Below are 19,597 nucleotides of genomic sequence, written 5' to 3'. Positions count from 1 at the left end.
ACCTCTGATAGATTCCTATGATGTCCATTTAGTTTAAGTATTTTTTCATCAGTATATTTGTGCTGAATAAAAATCAAAACCTTAACAAAAAGCTGTTTCTTTAATGTCAGCATGTTCTTCCTAACATGAAGATATAAAATACTGACTAGCTTCTGCCTGTTCAGAATTATTCATTCAGGCATCTTCTACATCCTATTTCTGGTTATACTTTGAATTTCTTTATTTTATTTTATTTTATTTTATTTTATTTTATTTTATTTTATTTTATTTTATTTTATTTCTTCCTTTCTTTCTTTCCCATATTGAACAGCAATAGTGACATCCAGTGCATAGTTAAATTGATTGCAATTTAGTAGTCCCTAAGAATATTGCAGGTGAAAATACTTTAAATATTTTGTTTAGATATATACTGTATACTAATAAGAAATAGAAACAACTCTGTAGGAGTTATCATGTGCTACTGGAAATCAAGAAAATAAAATCTGATAAATAACATAAAAAAGATGAAATTAGTTGTCTGTTGTAACGATACAAACTTGTTTTACAAACAAAATGAATTATTCAAACCTTATGAATAAAAATGTATTTTAATTAATTCTTTAATTGATTCATTAACTGTTAATTAATGCAGCTTAGTGAGTTTAAGCATTTGGTCATAGTCTTTGAAACATTTACTATATGTGCATTCTAAGGTATCTGCAGGATTTGAGCCATGCTGGGAATTGTTTGTGAGAGCATAACGAAAAATATGTCAGAAGAAAGCACTATATGGAACCAGTATAAATGTAGACAGGCTGTAGAATGTAGACAGCAGTATATTTCGATGTGCTTTATCTCTTTGTTACAATGCTAATATCATTTAGCTATTACACTACTATTTTCATCTAATTATATCCATATTGAGTTAAAAACAAAGAAGAAAACACATTTTCTAGGATATCTAATTTCAATCTGAGCTCATCAAGACATGGAGATTTTACTTCAGTGAGTGGATGAAGTTTCCTATTAATACAATTCATGTTTTTCATACAATACCAATATCAAAGAGGTATTAAATCCTCATTTTGGAAGTAACAGTCTTTTACAATTTTGAATACAGAGTTGGTACAAAAAAAAAAAGTGTACTCATTTTTTTTGTAATTTGTACATTGTCCGATTGCATATTATAATTTACTGTTAAAAAAAAAAAAAAGAAAAAAAAAGGGGTAGAACCAGGCCTAGCCTATCTTTCTTATGTGTTCAAGTGCTTTCTCAATTCGTAGGATGCTCTTTCATGGATAAGAATTTATTAGAGGGAGGAAGTGATTGCTGGTGGGATTGAGCCAGCAAATGAGGTCACTTGTGGCTAAAGCCACAGTGTTTTCAAGATGATATTGAGTGGAGGAACACAGGAAAGCTACATTGTGATGGACAAAGGAATTATAAGGGTCGGGAGAAGTAATAGCATTAAAAAAAAAAAAAAAAAAAAAAAAAAAAAAAAGAAAAGGATGGAAATGAGGAAAGAAAAGAACAAGGACTTTGAATACTGAAATATTTTAATTTTCAAATTACTGTTACAACATTTCAGTATATACATGGTCAGCATGGTCGGTAAGAAAGGACAAGTCCTACTTGTAGAAAATATGATATCAGAGTAGAATAAACCACAGTGACTGAAAGAAAGCTGGTTTTGGGGTGAATGTCATATGTCTTCTTCAGTGTTGCCTGGCATGGTTTATTGGTATAGAGGCAGTGAAAAACTCTGGAAAAACCCTTGTGAGCGAAAACACCTTATGCAGTATTGTGATTAATGGTTAATACAGGTTTTTATTTTATGTGATTTTGATTTTTTTTTAATAATATAAGAGTTTTTTTCAGAGAGAATTATTTTGACTGTAAAATTATTTTTGTTTTCCTGAGAACTATGTGGCCATTATTCACTGGAGTATAATCATCATACGATGAAATGAGAAATTTTATCTGTTGAAACTTTTACTCTATATAAAAACAAAAAGTTTCCAACGAATGTTAATACTGTTAAATCCTTTACCTTTTCCCTGTTTTCCTTCTTCCCCTTCTTTTTCTCATTTTCTTCTCCTTTTTCTCCTCCTCCTTCTCCTCTTTGCCTTGAGTCCATCTCATTAAATACTTGACTATGAAATATTTAAATAGAGTAGATTGCTGAATCTTTGCAAAATATTATTTCACCACTTGAGAATCAAGCTACATCCTAAAAACTAGAACACTGACAGCCATAAAAATGTAATGGAAAGGGTCTGTACATTTTAAAGTATAACTGCTACTGCCACAAAAAAACTCACATGTACACAAAGTTGCATAGTTTTATCAAGACTCAGTATGTAGATACACACATATTGTTCTTTTATTGAATCTCTGGATAGAGAACTTCCTAGAGCATTCATTAAAGAGAAATCATAAAGCTGCTTGATATTTTCTTTCTGATGCTATTTTCTTTAGCTGCTCCAAATAATTTTTTTGGTGTTCATTAATACAAGCATACATTTTCATGTAGCTGTTAAAATCTGAATCATTATTGCTTTCTGTTATGAAGGCAACTGTCATGGTTTCATTGATGTTATCACAAGCAACAGGGGCCTTTCTCACCCCTATCCCCCATTCCATTTTTCTATTCTATTTTCCCCATTTTCCATTCCTGGAAAAGGAATGAAGATGAATGAACTCAGATTGACAGATGTAACTAATTTACTACAGAAGGTAAAAGAATGTAAGATAATGGTATAAAAAGGAAGCTACGGGTAATAAATAAAAAAAATAAAATAAAATAAAATAAAATAAAATAAAATAAAATAAAATAAAATAAAATAAAATAAAATAAAATAAAATAAAATAAAATAAAAAGGGAGAGAAAGAATTTCTGACCATGCAACTCACCATTCTGCTCAGAAACAAAGCAGACCATTCTCTCCCACTGCTGTGTATTCTACCCCTTTTGCCTGGAATTGAAAATCATGTGGGGAGTCTGGAGACTTCAGGGAATTGTGGTCTGTACCTTCTCAGTGTATTTTCCTCTCAGGGAGCCAGAACTCAAGTAAGAATAGCTGAGACTGTTGGGAGTTAGGATCAGGAAGTACACTTCCCAGGTACCATGTTCCAACACCAATAGCTTGCCACATGATGTCATGATATGGAATACCAATTAAACCATGAAAGCACAATATTTTTGCATACAAATCTGTGCTCTTCCAAATACTTTAATTAATTGATACACCATATGCTACAGAAATTCAGCATACTCTTAGAATTTTGTATTATTCATAGAATCATGGAATGGGTTGACTTGGAAAGGACCTTAAGGATCATCTATTTCCACCGCATCCCCTGCTGTGGACAGAATTGTCAAATGCTAGATCAGGATGTCCAGGACTCCAAACTTGGCTTGAGTACCTCCAGGTAGGTTTTGCTTTTTAAGTTAGCTTATTTGTTCTTCCTTCTAAGTGATCTTCCTGTTGTTTCCTCAAGTTATGTGAACTTTATCTTATTTTCTTTTCATTTTCTCCCCTTGCCTTTTTGAGCAGGATGATGAGTGAGCACCTTTATGGGAGTCTGACAGCCTGCAAACAGGAGAAGAAGAAGGGGAATGGTTCAGTTCTTGGTGTGTTGTAGCAATGTCTAAATTGCAACAGCAGCAGCTTTCACTGGTTCTATAGGAAATTGTTACTTTAGTTTTGTGGGTTTTAGGAAAATTCTTTTAAAAGTAGTATTTTTTTAACAAATTATTTAGGAAAGGTTGCTATCGTGTCACTTGTGGTACATTTACCATCCTTGCAGCATTTTAACATAGTACCTCTCTTGAATGTGCATGTCTTAAAAAAATAATGATCCCAGACAAGGATTTCTGTAAGTTAACCTAAATGAAAACCATGGGATAAAACTTTACAGAAAGTGATTGTCTCATTAAAGATTTCGATTTGTTTTGTTTTACGTTTCCTTTACAGTAAATACTGCAAAATTTTTCAATTTTTTTTTCTTCGTTACTTTTTGATTTGTTTTGACATTACTTAAGACTTAGGTCTTTTAATTAAAATATTATTTTGTCTAAACTTGGACTTTTGCCAACATATATCCATATGAGCTTTCATTGTCTGTCACTGAATCAATTCTAATTTACATCTCCTCTGTTATATCTGTAATTTGTCTTTGACAAAGTCATCGTTCAAATTTTCATTCATCATGTCAAAATTTCTGATTTCCAGGTATGTATGAATAGCTTAGATGCTAATGGGTTGGATTTGAGGGTTGAGATTTGTCATTTTGTTGTAATGTTTCTGGAATTCTGCAGAAGTGGGCTGCTTTCCTCAATGCAGTTATTCATTCATTCATCAACCTACTTGAGAGGGAGGGATAAAAATGTCATGCATGTTTACAAAATGTAGGTTCTCACCTAAAGCTTAACTGCATTATTTATTACTAATTAAGTTAATGTTATGTTGTTGCTTTTGGCATCGGTATTTTTGTTTTAATTTTTCCCACTATTTAAAATAAGGGAGTCAGAATTCCTCACTGATCTTAGTATATGCTAAATTATGTACAATTGGACGAGGCAAGATGCTTCACCTCTGTATAAGCTTGCTTTACTATAGAGGATTTTAACACAACCATTGGAAAATAACCACAGACAATTCATTTTGCACAGAATGGCAATAGCAATGACAATTGAGCACAATTATTTTGTATTATCTCAGATCGTAGAATGGTTTGGGTTCAGAGAACTGTAGAATTTTTTGAGATGGAAGGGACACTGTCATCTCCAGACAACTGGAAGAAGAGGAGGTTATCAGGAGTATTCAGCACGGGTTCACAAGGGGGAGGTCGTGCTTGACCAACCTGGTAGCCTTCTATGATGTTGTCTCTGGCTGGGTGGATAGGGGGAGAGCAGTGGATGTAGTCTACCTTGATTTCAGCAAGGCATTTGATACTGTCCCCCATGACGTCCTTATAACAAAGCTGAGGAAGTGTGGGATAGATGAGTGGACAGCGAGGTGGGTTGAGAACTGGCTGACTGGCAGAGCACAGAGGGTTGTTGTTGGTGGTGCAGAGTCCGGTTGGAGGCCTGTAACTAGCGGTGTTCCTCAGGGGTCTGTGCTGGGTCCGGTCTTGTTCAACATCTTCATCAATGACCTTGATGAGGGGATAATGGCCACCCTCAGCAAGTTTGCCGATGATACGAAGTTGGGAGGATTGGCTGACACGCCTGAAGGCTGTGTTGCCATTCAGCAAGACCTGGATAGGCTGGAGAGCTGGGCAGAAAAAAAACGGATGAGGTTTAACAAAAGCAAGTGTAGAGTCTTGCATCTGGGGAGGAATAATTCCATGCACCAGTACAGGCTGGGGGATGAGCTGCTGGAGGGGAGCTCTGCGGAAAGGGACCTGGGTGTCCTGGTGGACGACAGGTTGGCCATGAGCCAGCAGTGTGCCCTTGTGGCCAAAAAGGCCAATGGCTTACTGGGGTGCATTAAAAAGAGCGTGGCCAGCAGGTCGAGGGAGGTGATCCTCCCCCTCTACTCTGCCCTGGTAAGACCTCATCTGGAGTACTGCGTCCAGTTCTGGGCTCCCCAGTACAAAAAAGACAGGGATCTCTTGAAAAGAGTCCAGCGGAGGGCCACGAAGATGGTGAAGGGCCTGGAGCATCTCTCCTATGAAGAAAGGCTGAGTGAACTGGGTTTGTTCAGCCTTGAGAAAAGGAGACTGAGAGGGGACCTGATCCAGGTCTATAAATATCTAAGGTGTGGGGGGCAGAATGGCGAGGCCGGACTCTTTTCAGTGGTGAGTGGAGACAGGACAAGGGGAAATGGCCAGAAACTGGAGCATAGGAAGTTCCGCACAAACATGTGCAAGAACTTCTTTACAGTGAGGGTGACGGAGCACTGGAACAGGCTGCCCAGGGAGGTGGTGGAGTCTCCTTCTCTGGAGATGTTCAAGACCTGCCTGGATGCCTACCTGTGCAACCTGGTGTAGAGAACCTGCTTTGGCAGGGGGGTTGGACTCGATGATCTCTGGAGGTCCCTTCCAACCCCTACAGTTCTGTGATTCTGTGATTCTGTGACACTTGAACGTCATCCATTCCAGCTCTGCAATGTACCTGTCCCTGCAATGTACAGGGACAGTTACAGTTAAATCAGGCCTTTCAGAGCTCATCCAATCTGACTGTCAGTGTTTTCAGGGATGGGGCATCTCTCTGGGCAGCCTGTTCCAGTTCTTCACCATCCACATCCTAAAAATTTTTTTCCTTGTATCCAGTCTAAATCTTATCTCTTTTAGTTTGAAACCATTTCCTCTTGATCTGTCACAACAGACCCTGCTATTGAGTTTGTCCCCTTCTTTCATACAGTCACCCTTCCAATACAGAAAGGCTACTGTCAGGTTTCTTTGGAGCCTTCTTTCTCTTTTCCAGGCTAAACAGCCCCAGGTCTTTCAGCTTGTCCTCAAAGGAGAGATGTTCTATGCCCTAGATCAGTTTTGTGGCCCTCCTCTGTACACTCCCCATTAGGTCTATGTTTCTCCTGTACAGAGATTTCCACATCTGGACACACTATTCCAGGTGAGGTCTCACCAGATCAGAATAAAGCAGGAGAATCAACTTCCTCAATCTGCTGAATGTGTTTCTTTTGGTGCATTGCAAGATACAGTTGGCTTTCTGGGCAGCAACTGCACATTGTTGGTTCGTGTCCAGCTTCCTCTCCACCAGTACCCCCAGGTCCTTTTTGGCAGGGCTGTGCTCTATTCATTTTTCCCCCAGCTTATATTGATACAGTGCAGGTTGCCGTGACCCAGATGCAAGACGTTGCACTTGGTTTGTTGAATGTTTTGAGGTTCATCTGGGCTCACTACTCAATCCTGTCTAGGTCTCTCTGGATGGCAGCCTGTCCCTCGGGTCTGTCAACCACATCCCCCCGCTTGGTGTCATCTGAAAACTTGCTAATGGTCCATTTGGTCTCACTGTTGATGTTATTGATGAAGATATAAAGAGTACTGGTTCCATTAGTGACCCCTGAGGGACACTATTCATCACTGATTTCCACCCAGACACTGGTCCACTGATCACCACTTTTGTCATAAGACCAGGAAACCAGTTTCTCATCCATTGAACAGTCCACCTGTCAAATCCATATCTTTCCAAATTGTAGAGAAATATGTTGAGTCGTTCCTTGTGAAAGACCTTATGAAAGACTTTGTGAAATCTGGACAAATTATATCTGTGGCTCTTCCCTTGTCCACGTTATGCCATCATAGAAAGCCATTAGTTTGATCAGAGAGGACTTGCCCTTAGTTAAGCCGTGGTGATTGTTTAGCATCACCTCTCTCTCTTCAATGCGCCTTAGCATAACTTCCCCATGGATCTGCTCCATGATCTTACCCATCACAGAGGTGAGACTGACAGATCATTAGTTTCCGGGATCATCCTTACTACTCTACTTAAAAATGGATGTGACATTTCCCTTTTTTTTTCCAGTCACCAAGGTTTTCTCCTGACTGCCACGACTTTTCAAATATCACTGAGTATGTCTTGGTGATTACATCAGCCAGTTCCCTCAGTGTCATGGTTCTATGTTTTTTGTTTTTGTTTTTTTGTTTTTGGGTTTCAGTATTCCACATCAAAACATCATGTAGTGTACGGGGCATTAAAGTGTCACTGCCCAATCCCAGCTACCTATCCCTGTACATTACAGCAGTCACGGGATCTGACCCTTCCGGGTGGGGGGGGCGCTCTCTTGCTGCCTGGCAGTGGGTGCTGGAGGTGCTTTCCTAGCCGTTCCAAGCTTTTCAGGTTTGAATCGGTCCCGGGAACTCTCTCTCTCTCTCATCTTGTCTGATTTATTAATCTCAATTGCAATTAAATTGTATCTATTGTGTTATCTTGTATTCCAATATTATAGTAAAATAAGTTTTCCTCCATAGATTGTTGCCGCTGTTCTTTTCCTCCCTTCCTTCCTTCCCATTTTTGTGGGACTGGGGTGGGGGGGGGAGGGCAGAGGCCTGTCGCCCCTGTCACGGACATAGATTGATCTGGTCAAATCCGTGACACTCAGGAATCTGGAATGCATTTAGTGAAGACCCGAACACTTTGTATGTTCAGGTTCCACAGGCAATGGTGAAGCTGATGTTCACTTACAGTGTAATGAACATTACTGCCCCAGATTAAACCTGTACTATCATGCCACCAGCATCTATCTCTGATGTCATGGGTGAACATAATAAAATAGGAAGCTTTGCTTTTGGAGCAGCTCTCACAAGTAACCTTAAAATTAAACAAATACATGTCATAATCCAGTTTTAAATTTATATTAACTTGCTAATAGATAACTACTTTTTTACTGTTTTTCTAATAAGAAGTAATTAGTGATATAATAAAAATGTAACTTGAGGTAGCATATTTTAATAGCCTTACAGATAACAAACAAACAAAAAACAACCAAAATACCAAAAGCATTTCAGCTGGTAATCAAAGGTCAGAAAAGACAGGTGAACTGAGAAGACAAAATAATATCTAGTCATTAAAATGCAATATGAAGTGGCATTTGTAGTATCATACATGTGTTTGATTAATTAGACATTTCAAAGGAATGTTACAGTCTATTAGAGAAAGTACTCAGCAAACACTCTTTGGGACTTTGGGTAGTTAATCCTACTCCCTGCTTTATACATTTCATTATTAAGATGGACAAGTTTAACTTCTTGAAACATAGAAAGAATTTAAAAAATAGATAGGTAAAGCATTAAATTTTACAAGTTAAAATAGTTATTGTATCTTTCCAACTTTGTCTGCATAAATTTTTGGAATTCTAGATACAGGCTAGGACATTTCAGACATCGGAACTTCTACTATTGATAATGGATATAAAAGCAGTATTTTGCATTTATTTGCTGATTTTCATTCACTTCTTCAAATTTTAGTAAGGAATTGTAACAGAAATGCTAAGTCATGGCCTGAAACAGTGATTGAGCACCTAGTGGAAAGGCAGGGCCAACCCAGGGACCTCAGATGCATTCAGTGCACCTGAGTGACCAGAAGGGGTGGAGTCAGGATCCATTTCCTCCCAGACCTCATGTAAGTGTTGGTGTTGGAGGTGAAGTTATCTTGAGATAGCTTGATAGCTTGAGATAGCTTGAGATCCCTGCCTACCTGAGCCGTTTTTTTCAAAGGCAAGCAACCTTTTTTTTTTTGTCTACGGCTGCTATGTTTGGGCTTCTCCTCATTTGCTATAGCCAAAGACTTTGTCTTCCTGCTATTATTATTGCTGTACTTTCCATCACATTATAGTGTTATGGGAGTAATAAGTTATTTTGCTCTCTTCTAATTGAAAGCACAGAAAACAATTGCAGAAAACCTTTGTTTAGGTTGTATCATGTGTGAAGGATAATATGGAAGTAAGTTTTACGGTATTTGCTGGCTAAAAAGTTCTCTTGTCATGGTCACAGATGTTCTCTAACACCACAAAACTAAAATATGTTATCATTTACATTACTCTTTACTAGCTGTGTTTAGTCACAGAGTGATATTGTACTGAGAAAAGTTACTCAGAAAGACCTAAGTGTTTTCTTATTGATAGAAGAAAAGTCTGCCATATTTACTGATGGATGATTTTAGGATAAAGTGAGGAATAAGATCTAGGAGTGCTACACTAACTGTGTATTGTAGTGCAGATATACTCATAACGCTTATTGAGTTTACACTGTAGTACAAAGTAGTTTGTCAGAGATTATAAAATCTTCATAAGGCTTATGTGATAAAGAAGACCTCACCGCTGAGCAGTTTCACCTGCACTGATGAAGGAAATAACTTCATATTCAAAAATATATTGAACACTTGTATTATATAATCCAGTGCTACTTTGTATGCTCTAAGGTGGCAGGTTTTATTCCTCAGATCAATATGAGAAGATAAATAGTTAATCTACCACTCCTAAATCTACAGTCCTGCCATTATCACTAACTCAGGAAGCATAAGCATACTGCAATGGGAAATCACAACTCCCACAGTTGAAGATTAAAATACTGCAGATATAAATAAATAATACAGTAAATCACAGGTGGCAATGACCAGAGTAAACTACTGTAGAACTAGATTTATTTTTATACGTATTGAACCATTAGCAATGTTTTCACCTTATTTTACAAGTGAATAATATTAAGCTAGCATTCTCACATGAATTTACCATATGTAATAAAACTGTAATATATTCAGCATGTAATTATGCTGAGCTGTTTTGTTTCTTTTTACATTACATGAGTTAGGTTAACCAATGACACCCAATTGAACCATAAACTTTATTACTTCTTTCAAACCATCTAAGTAACTCTGAATCTGAAGTTACTACAATGACTCTTTAAATAACCAAGATGATAAAGTGATGGTGTACTCATCTCATCTTTTTTACCGAAGCTTTTTCATTGCTTTAAAAGTAAAAGATAATAAATTATCTGAGCTAAATGAAAATGGAATGTTTCTTTAGGAGATCATCCCTTTAAAAAACATCATTTTCTAAATTACAGTGATCTTAATCACAGAAATTTCACACTGCAAGGACACATTAAGTCGATAATAACTTAGTTTTCAAAGGTTCTGCATACAGAAACTACTTCAGAACAAAATAGACAGCCTAAATAAATGATGTGACCAGTAATGGTACGTTAAAAAATAGTACCTGTTGTTCGTTTTCATTTAATATTATCTTGCATAAAAAAATATGTTCCTAAAATCTGATATAAAGGTTTCAAACTTTGCCTAAAAATATCTGCTCTGAAGTAATTAGTAATGATAAGTTATCTTTTAATTAATTCTTTAAAAATAATATAATAAAGTTTTTTGGTTTTTGTGGTTTTTTTTTAGAATTTTAACTTTGATTTTTTATGACTGCCTACCTAAGAAAATACATACAATATGAGTTATTAATTTGGGAAGGACTGCATAATTATAGAAAAACTAAATTTTTCAGGCTTTAGTGGACTTTAATAAGGATATGTTTTGTGAATATTTCTGACTGCTGTATAAATCTTCCAAAGCTGAAAATTTTTAGAGGGAAATTAATTCAAGATTTAATCCTAAATGTTTCTTAAGCTGATAAAAACAAGGCAATGCTCATTTCTCAATATATTAATTTATTTACTGAAGTTTTTGGTAGTAAAACCTAGTCAAAGCAGATACAGATAAGCGGTTTTTACAGACCTGCATCCTTAGTTTTGACTGTCTTCAAAGATGGAGATTTTTCCAACTTCTCTGGGAAATTCTGATTAATTAATTATGAAAAAAAATTCTGACATCTAATCAAGATTTTTGTTGTAGTTCTTGTTTTATCACTGTGTACATTCTTATCACTGTGTACACTAAAGAATCTGTAGAGATTCTTTACACATTCTAGGTAAAAAATAATGTCTCTTATTAGGTGCTTTTTGTTGGTTTGTTTTCCTTTCAGTGGAAAAAAGAAAAAGTTTTTAATGATCTTAGTCAAACTAAGACTCATTCCACTTCATGCCTTTCTGGTAATAGAGTCCAAAATTAGGTATAACTCTTCCAATGAAGTCTCACTAATGCTGAATCAAGAGAATCAGTTTTTTTCAAGTGTGTAGCTGCTTTCTTGCTGTACAGTGTAGTGTTGAACATTTTCTACACAAAGTCATGCTACTTATTCATCTTCAATTTGGTATTAACACTAACCACCAGATCCTTTTCTGTAAAGCTTCTTACTATCTAGTCAGCACCTAATCTGTTCTGTTTATGGAATTATTTCATTTTAGATGTAAGACTTTGCATTTACTTTTATTGACCCTCATGGACTTTCCAGCAGCCCACTTATCTGGCTTGTTGATGTTCTTGTGAATAGCACCATGTAACTGCTTCCCCCACTTTCTTACTGTCTTCTAAATAAGCATTCCCTTTCATTATCAAGGTATTAAACAGTAATCATCACAGAATACCTCTAGAAACCAGGCACTCATTGGTCTTGCTCTCAAGGTATACAACATCTAATGTTCCCCATTTACCCTTCTGTAGTAGCTAAATAAGCTGGCTAACAAGCTTTGGTAAATTCATGCTGAATGTTTCCTGCCAACTTGTATGTGTCTCTTGTATTCTATGCTCCCAGCATTGGCTCCCAAAAAAACTGATTAAACTTTACATCAACAATCCTCAAATGTATGTGGCAGTTTATATTTTTTTTCAGACATAATAACTTTAAGAATAATTTTATAATTTATTTTCACAATGTCAATACAATTAATTAGGTTTTAGAATTCAAGTAGTATTAAATATTATTTTTAAGGTTGTTTCAGAGTCTTCATTTAAATATTTCAGTTTTTCCTCTCATTTTTAGTTTCATATAATTCATTATAGCTTACTTTACTTTCTATGAAAGCAAGCATTGTTATGATGATTCAGAGGAATAGAAAGTAATTGACAACAATAGAACAAATTGCAGCATTGCCAGAAATTCAGCATGCGCTGGTGAAATAAAACTAGATGTCTCCAGTTGCTTTTGATGACAGTAGGAATTTTTTCTAGGAGTAATGTTAGTCATTGAAATGCTGTAGTTCAAGATGCTAACAGATTCTTCCGTCTAGTTTCATTTGCACTATACATTCTTGAATAGAAAGAATAAGCTAACTTGCAGTTAATAGAAAAATAAAGCAGAATTTGGTTTACACTTAAGGTATAAATATTCATGTAATTGCTTTTTTCAAAAGAGCATATTGAATGGCTTCTTTTCATCAATCAAATGGTTTGATTTCATCAAAGGGTTATCTTTTCTAAATCTAATATTATTTTTATTGCTGTTGGAATCATTATCTTCTACCAGAGAGGATTAAGCGAGTTTTAAACAGATCTTTAGCAATCATTACATTTATTTACTGATTTGGCAAACAGTACAAGCTGTTATTCTTTCAAATATAGTGCCTTGGTTACTTAAAGTTAGACATAATCTTCATGATGTAATTTTCAGGAAAGTCCTTCACGGGTAACATAAAATAAAATCTCTGACAGAGGTAACCAGCGTGGCTGGCCTTGGACAGCAAGCAGGTAGCAGGAGGCAGTTGCAGAGTAAATCTGGGAGGAAGCAGCAGAACTCAGGTAGCAGGCCCAGGAGAGTCCATTAGCATGGAGGGATTCCACAGTGAGGAATCTGATGGCAGACACTTCCGTTCTTCTTCAGCATCGTGTTAGAGCGCAGAGCAAGTCTAGGAGGGAGAGAGGCAGGTCATGAGGCTTCTCATGGCAGAAACCTCTTCTTCATGAGGAATCTGCTGCCAGAAAACCTCATGGTTTTTGATTGCTTTTTATCCTACTTTTTCTCCTGCCTACTTGAAATCCCTGGGTGCTTGATTAAGAGTCATGTGAGTACGCCCTGAGATGGCCATCTTCCTTGAGATAAGCCCACACAAAAGACTGCTTCACAGCCATTAAGCCGCAGCTTATCTCTCTCTCTCGTTGCTCCTGGCCTTGTCCATCCGTGTCCCTCAGACAAAGGATTTCTCAACCCCTGCCCAGGACTTGCTTGGACTTGTTCATCTGTGTCCCCAGCAAGCTCTGAGACAATGATGTAAAAGAACAATCTCTTTCAGTGACAGAGATGATTATCCACTGGTCTGTGTCCAGGTCTGAGGTTCACAGCACAAGAACTACATAAAGCTGCAGGAGCACATCCAGAGGAGGGCCACAAAGACCTTCTGAGTGAACTCTCCTCTTATGAAGACAGTCGAGGTGAGTTGGACTTCTTCATCCTCAATGTGGCCTTCTAGTACTTAATAGTAGATTATAAACAAGAGGGAAATCAACTTTTTATGAGGGTAGATGATAATAATAGGACAAGGGGAAATGGTTTTAAATTAAAAGAGGGGAGATTTAGATTAGATGTTAAGGGGAATTTTTCATTCAGAGAGTGGTGATGTACTGGAACAGTCTGCCCAGAGAGGTTGCAGATGCCCCATCTCTGGAGACGTTCAAGGTCAGGTTGGATTGGGCCCTGGGCAGCCTGATCTGGTGAGTGGCAACCCTGCCCACAGTGGAGGTTTTTTTTTTAGATTAAAAATGATGGATTAAAAACTTAAAGAGACCTAGACTACTAATTTGCATCACACTATTCTGGAACTTAGATTTTGTTTTTTGAAAATCAAGAGCATCAAACAGAACTTTTGAGATACCTTTTCAAAAGTGCTTTAAGCAGTTAATCACCTTCAGTGTTTAAGGACAAACTGATGATCATAGAGTCACAGAAATGGTTTGGGTTACAAGGGAGCTTTAAAATCATTCATTTCCTAGTCCCCTGTTATGGATACGGACATCTTCTACTAGAAGAGGCTGCCAGTGTCTTGTCTCGAATGTTTTCAAGGATGAAGCACCCACAACTTCTCTGGGAATTTTTTTTTTTTTTAACGGCCCATATAGTGAAGAGTTTCTTCCTCAAAGCTAATCTAAATCTATTCTCTTTAAGTTGAAAGTCTTTACCAGCCTTTACTACACTCCATGAAAAATTATCCCACCCCTCCTCCCCCAGTCTTTAAAATGTTTAGCTGATTGCATTTAGCTCCAGCTCTTAATCACTTTGTCTTAGGCTCGGAAACGTACTCTTACTGCAGTTATGGCACATTTTAATACTGAAACATATCTACAGTGGGCAAAATTACACATATTAGTAATTTTGTTGTAGATTTGCTTTTTATCAAAAGATACAGTAAGCTTCTACACAGGACAAATCTTCCTTGAAATGTACACATTTATCATTGTGACAACAAGAATGTTTTATTCTTAAAATGCCAGTTATTCTCAATGCCAGGTATATTTAATCACTGATTGGATAATTTATTGTTTTGTCCTTTGACATGCAGATTGCTACATATTAATTGCTATATTGTTAATTATAGTGAGTATTCATAATGTATACAAAAATACATTTCATTATAATTTTATGTGGTGCATAATGAACAGTGAGAATATTGTGGTTTAAATGTCTGTTGATTCACAGCTGTTGCTCTAACTACAGAAATAACATTTTATCGAAGATTGATGCTCCCTTTTCTGTTATGTTTATTTGGGAGAGAAAGGCAGTTTAGAAATGTGCTAAAGTCATTATACACAACTATGAATGACATTCAAAATGGCATATTTTCCTTAAATATTAATATTTTGCTGTCTGGAGGTGTAAAATATTACAATTGAAAACAGAAACATGTAGCTCAACCACTTTTAGTTGGAAATCATGGTTATCAGTTACATGATACATTTGCTGTGCATGTATTTATGTAAAATATAAACATCAAATTAATAGACTTCTCTTCATTTTCCTTAATTAATGATATATTGTATAATATATAATGTACTATATTTTCCTTAATATTTCATTTTATATAGTGATCTATAGTGGTTTTTAACAAAAAGATAATTGTTTCATCTGTCACATTAATAGTTTTTCTTACATAAAGATCTGTGTCTGCTACTGATGTGAAGGGTTTACACTAGGAAGTTGACAGACATACATCAGGGCTGCTCTGACAGTAATGCCTCCCATTTTATTATATTGGCCCATGATGTCAGAGATGTTGGCAGTATGGCAGTAGGGGTTGAACCTTTCCAACAATATTATAATCAATTTTATTTCCATACATATGAAGTAAAAGTGTGTAACTGAATGTCTCCATGCCGGAAGAAAATGGCACCCACTGACATTCATTAATTCTTGTTGCACACTTACGGAGACCAAACAGTGGATGCTAGCATAGTGAGGTGATAGGGGGTGTGTTTCAGCAGTGATGACAACAAAGTGAAAGACAAACCACATTCTGGATTGCCACACAGATTTTCACAAGTGCAGGATACAAACTCTAGTTCATCAGTGACAAAAATGCATAGTTAATGGTGATGATTATGTTGAAAAATACTGCTTTGTAGCTGAAAATTTGCTCTATTAAATAGTGTTAGTGTGCAATTGTATCTTGTTTTTTTCAAGAAAATAAATAGGCAGCATCACTTTCATGGCATCTTATGTATATATTTTCAGCTTTTTCTGTAAGACTTTCCTTGGGATCTCCAAAAACTCTTAGTCTCTGACAGCATTAGAATAATTCAGAAGAAAATTCTTCATAAATCTATGTTGTGGTTTAACCTGACAGGGTGTTTGCACACTAGTCCTACATCTTATGGGATAGGAAAAAAAAAAAATATATCATATGCTATTTACTAAAACAGAAGAGGAAGAGAGAAGTTTAGTAAAGATAACTATGCATATATAATTAAATATATAAATATATATAAATAAAAACTATGCAAAACATTTGTTGCACAAGCAATTGCTCACTATCCACCAACTGATGCCAGCCAGTCTCTGAGTAGAGCACTCACCCTGTCAGTTTCCTCACTAATGTCATATGCTATGGAATACCTCTTTGGCTAGTTCAGGTTAGCTGTCCTAATTCTGTTCCCTCCCTGCTCTTTGTGCCCCCTACCTTTGATGGTAGAACAGTATGAGAAGCTGAAAAGTGAAAATGTCCTCAGCTCTGTGCAGCACTGCTCAGCAACAACTAAAATATCAGTGTGTTATCAACAGTGTGTTTCCTCCTGAGAATAAAATATAGCATCATACCAGACATTATAAAGAAAAATCAATTCTGTCCCAGCTGAAACCAGGACAATAGCACACCAGTGTTTTAGCTATGGCTGAGTAGTGTCTGCAGAGTATCAAGGCCTTTACTGTTCCTCATCCTGCTGTGACAGTGAAGGGTGGAAAAGAGGCTCGAAAGGAGTACTACCAGGCAGATGACCCAAGCTAACAAAAGGGATAGTCCAGTGTCACACAGCATCATGATGAACAATAAAACTGACTAGATCAGGCTTCAGTTAACTTAGCCATCTTTGTTCAGGAATTGGATGGGTAGATCTACCTCTGGGAGTTGGTGAGTAATTGTCTGCAGCATTAATTTTCTCTCTCTCTTCTTTTGTTTTTCCTTCACTTGTTAAGCTATTTTTATCCTGGCCGATTAGTTTTCTTACTTTCACTCTTCTGTCTCTTTCCCCGTCTCACTGGAGTTGCGGAGAAATTTGAGTGATCAGCTCTGTGATGTTTAGCTACCTTACTGGGGGTGCTGTACCATCTTTATCAATAATGGATACTTAGAAACTGTTGTAGTTTAGTTTTTGATATTATTAATTTAAAAACACGAAACATGATTGTTACTGTTGAAGAAGAGATAGCATCAGAATGTTGGCGTTGGCATTGGTCTTGTTTATTGAATGAACTCCAAAAACTCAAGGATGGTAGAAGTGTCTACAGTTAGAAGGAAAGTTACATATTACTTGTTTTGAAGCACCTTGAAATAAGATATTTAATAAATTTTAATTTAATTTAATAAATATTTTTAAAATATCCATATGTAATTGTGCAGTTAAGCTAGAATTACTTTCTACTCAAACAGAGAATTAGTGTGTACATAATTAACTAATTAAAAATATTTAAGACAATTCAACTGATTTGTTTCAGAAACCATGAATGAAGCATTTTTTATGCACAAAAAGAGGAAAAAAATAGGGAAAAGTTCTGTGAAGATTTGAAAACTTTTTTTTGGATATTGATTGTTGAGTAATATTCCAAAAGTATCACCTAAAATATCATTATTATAATACTGTTGTCCATGACAGAGATTTTAAAAGGTGCTTACTAACAGAAAATCTATGAAAAGAACACTTTTTTAAAATTGGGAAGCCTTTATTTATAAAGTGTTCAATATAATAGTCAAAAAAGCAGGTTTATTTGATAATTATCACAAGCTGGCTTCTGAAAAAAAAAAAAAAAAAGGTTGTCTTTTATCATTTAACATTTTATATTGAGTGGTGGTCATAACATTTATGATTCACTGTGAATATATTCAGATTTGAAGATGAAGAAATAAAACATAGAGAGTGAAGCATGTGGACATGCATAGACTTGCTCTCCATTTGTACATACTTGGCCTTGTCCTGCTTGCTAGCAATACACTGACAAATTAGTAAAATAAATCAAATTATGTACAATTATTTCATACATACATCATACTCACATTAATCAAAATAAATGAGTGGTATTGAGATCTGTTCAAACTGTAGATCTCAATGCTTATTCCACTTTTTCAAATTAAACTCAGATTTGTATCTTTGCTGTATTATTCAACATGGAAAAGCAGACAATATGTACAGCAACAACACAGATGCAGCTATAAGAGTTTAGAACTATTTAGGAAAACTTCTGATAAAGGAGTCCATGTCTTTCATAGATGGATGCAACTGGCCATCTGGCAGATAGAATAAATGTTCTGTGAAACTCATTTTGATCAGTGTGCAGGGAAAATGTATTTAGAGCCTTTTAACATTCTGTAATAAAGAGGAATTAAGGATGTAGTGATTTACTGCACCGTACTACAAAAATAGGAAGAACTTGCGTACCTTTGAGGGTACATTCACCATCGCTTTCAGTATCAAAGAACACAGCAGAGAAGTTAAGAAAGGAGTCTGTGCGCATAGCTGTGAAAGAGTTCCATGATGACATATTCTTATAGCTTAAAAAGCTATATAAAGTAAAATAACATTTACTTCCACCTTAATTATTTTGATCATTTTCATACTACTGCTACTTTCACAGTACTTTTAAGCAACAAATGCTAATTGTATGACTGTTTATTGTACTAAAAGATAAATAGACTAGTTGTAATTTATCTAAATAAACATTTTATGTTACCTTTTTCATGATGATCTAAACTTCATAACAATTGCCAGAGTAGTTCTCCAGCAAGCAGAAGCTTTCAAAAATAAGTTATGTAACTGATTCCTTAACTGTCACGTAAAATTCCATGGGATTTCAAGACAATCTTTGCATTTCAAATTGTTTACACTTTCATAATTAAATCTAGAAGATAGCATAATATAATGCCATGTAAAATTTACCTCTAGAGATTTTCTTCCAGTATTAATTGAAGAATGTGGAAGCATAACGCTGTATTTAGCTTTAGAATTTGTTGCTGGTAAGTCATTTTCAAAGACCCCTACCAACAACTGTGCAACAGGTTTTTCCAGCTGTCCTGGTTTGTGCAGGTTGTTGCTGAGTGATGGGTGTTTTGCCTGGGGCCGGGCCACTTGCCAGGGAAGAGCTGCCCGTTATAGCACAGTGGCATGAGGTGAGCCAGGACAGCTGCCCTGAATTAGGCAGGATTTTAGTCCAAGTTAAGTGACGTTATGTCACATGATACTTTGTTTCCAGTTCTCTTCCTCAATCCACTGGGGGTGGGAGTGACCAAACGTGTGGTGCTTAGCTCCCTGCCAGGTTAAACGAGAACAATAATAAATTTAAAAGAGACACATCTGTGTTTCTTACCCAAAGAAACCAATATCTCAGTATTTTTCTTATGTCAAGTGACTTTTATAAATTTTAGCTGTTGCCAACCTCTGCATGTATAGATTTACTCTCACATTTCTTCTGATTTAAAGCTGCATATAAAACATTTGTTTCTTTTCTGCCAAGCATCTTACATATGGATTTCTATACTTGAAGCAAAAGATTCATTATCTGTTGAGGTTTTGCCTTTAATTAATCTGAGAATAGCATCTGACTTTACCTTGTCTCAT

The sequence above is a fragment of the Lagopus muta genome, chromosome 2 (assembly GCF_023343835.1).
Source record: "Lagopus muta isolate bLagMut1 chromosome 2, bLagMut1 primary, whole genome shotgun sequence".
Classification (NCBI taxonomy): domain Eukaryota; kingdom Metazoa; phylum Chordata; class Aves; order Galliformes; family Phasianidae; genus Lagopus; species Lagopus muta.
This window is presented reverse-complemented; position numbering follows the sequence as displayed.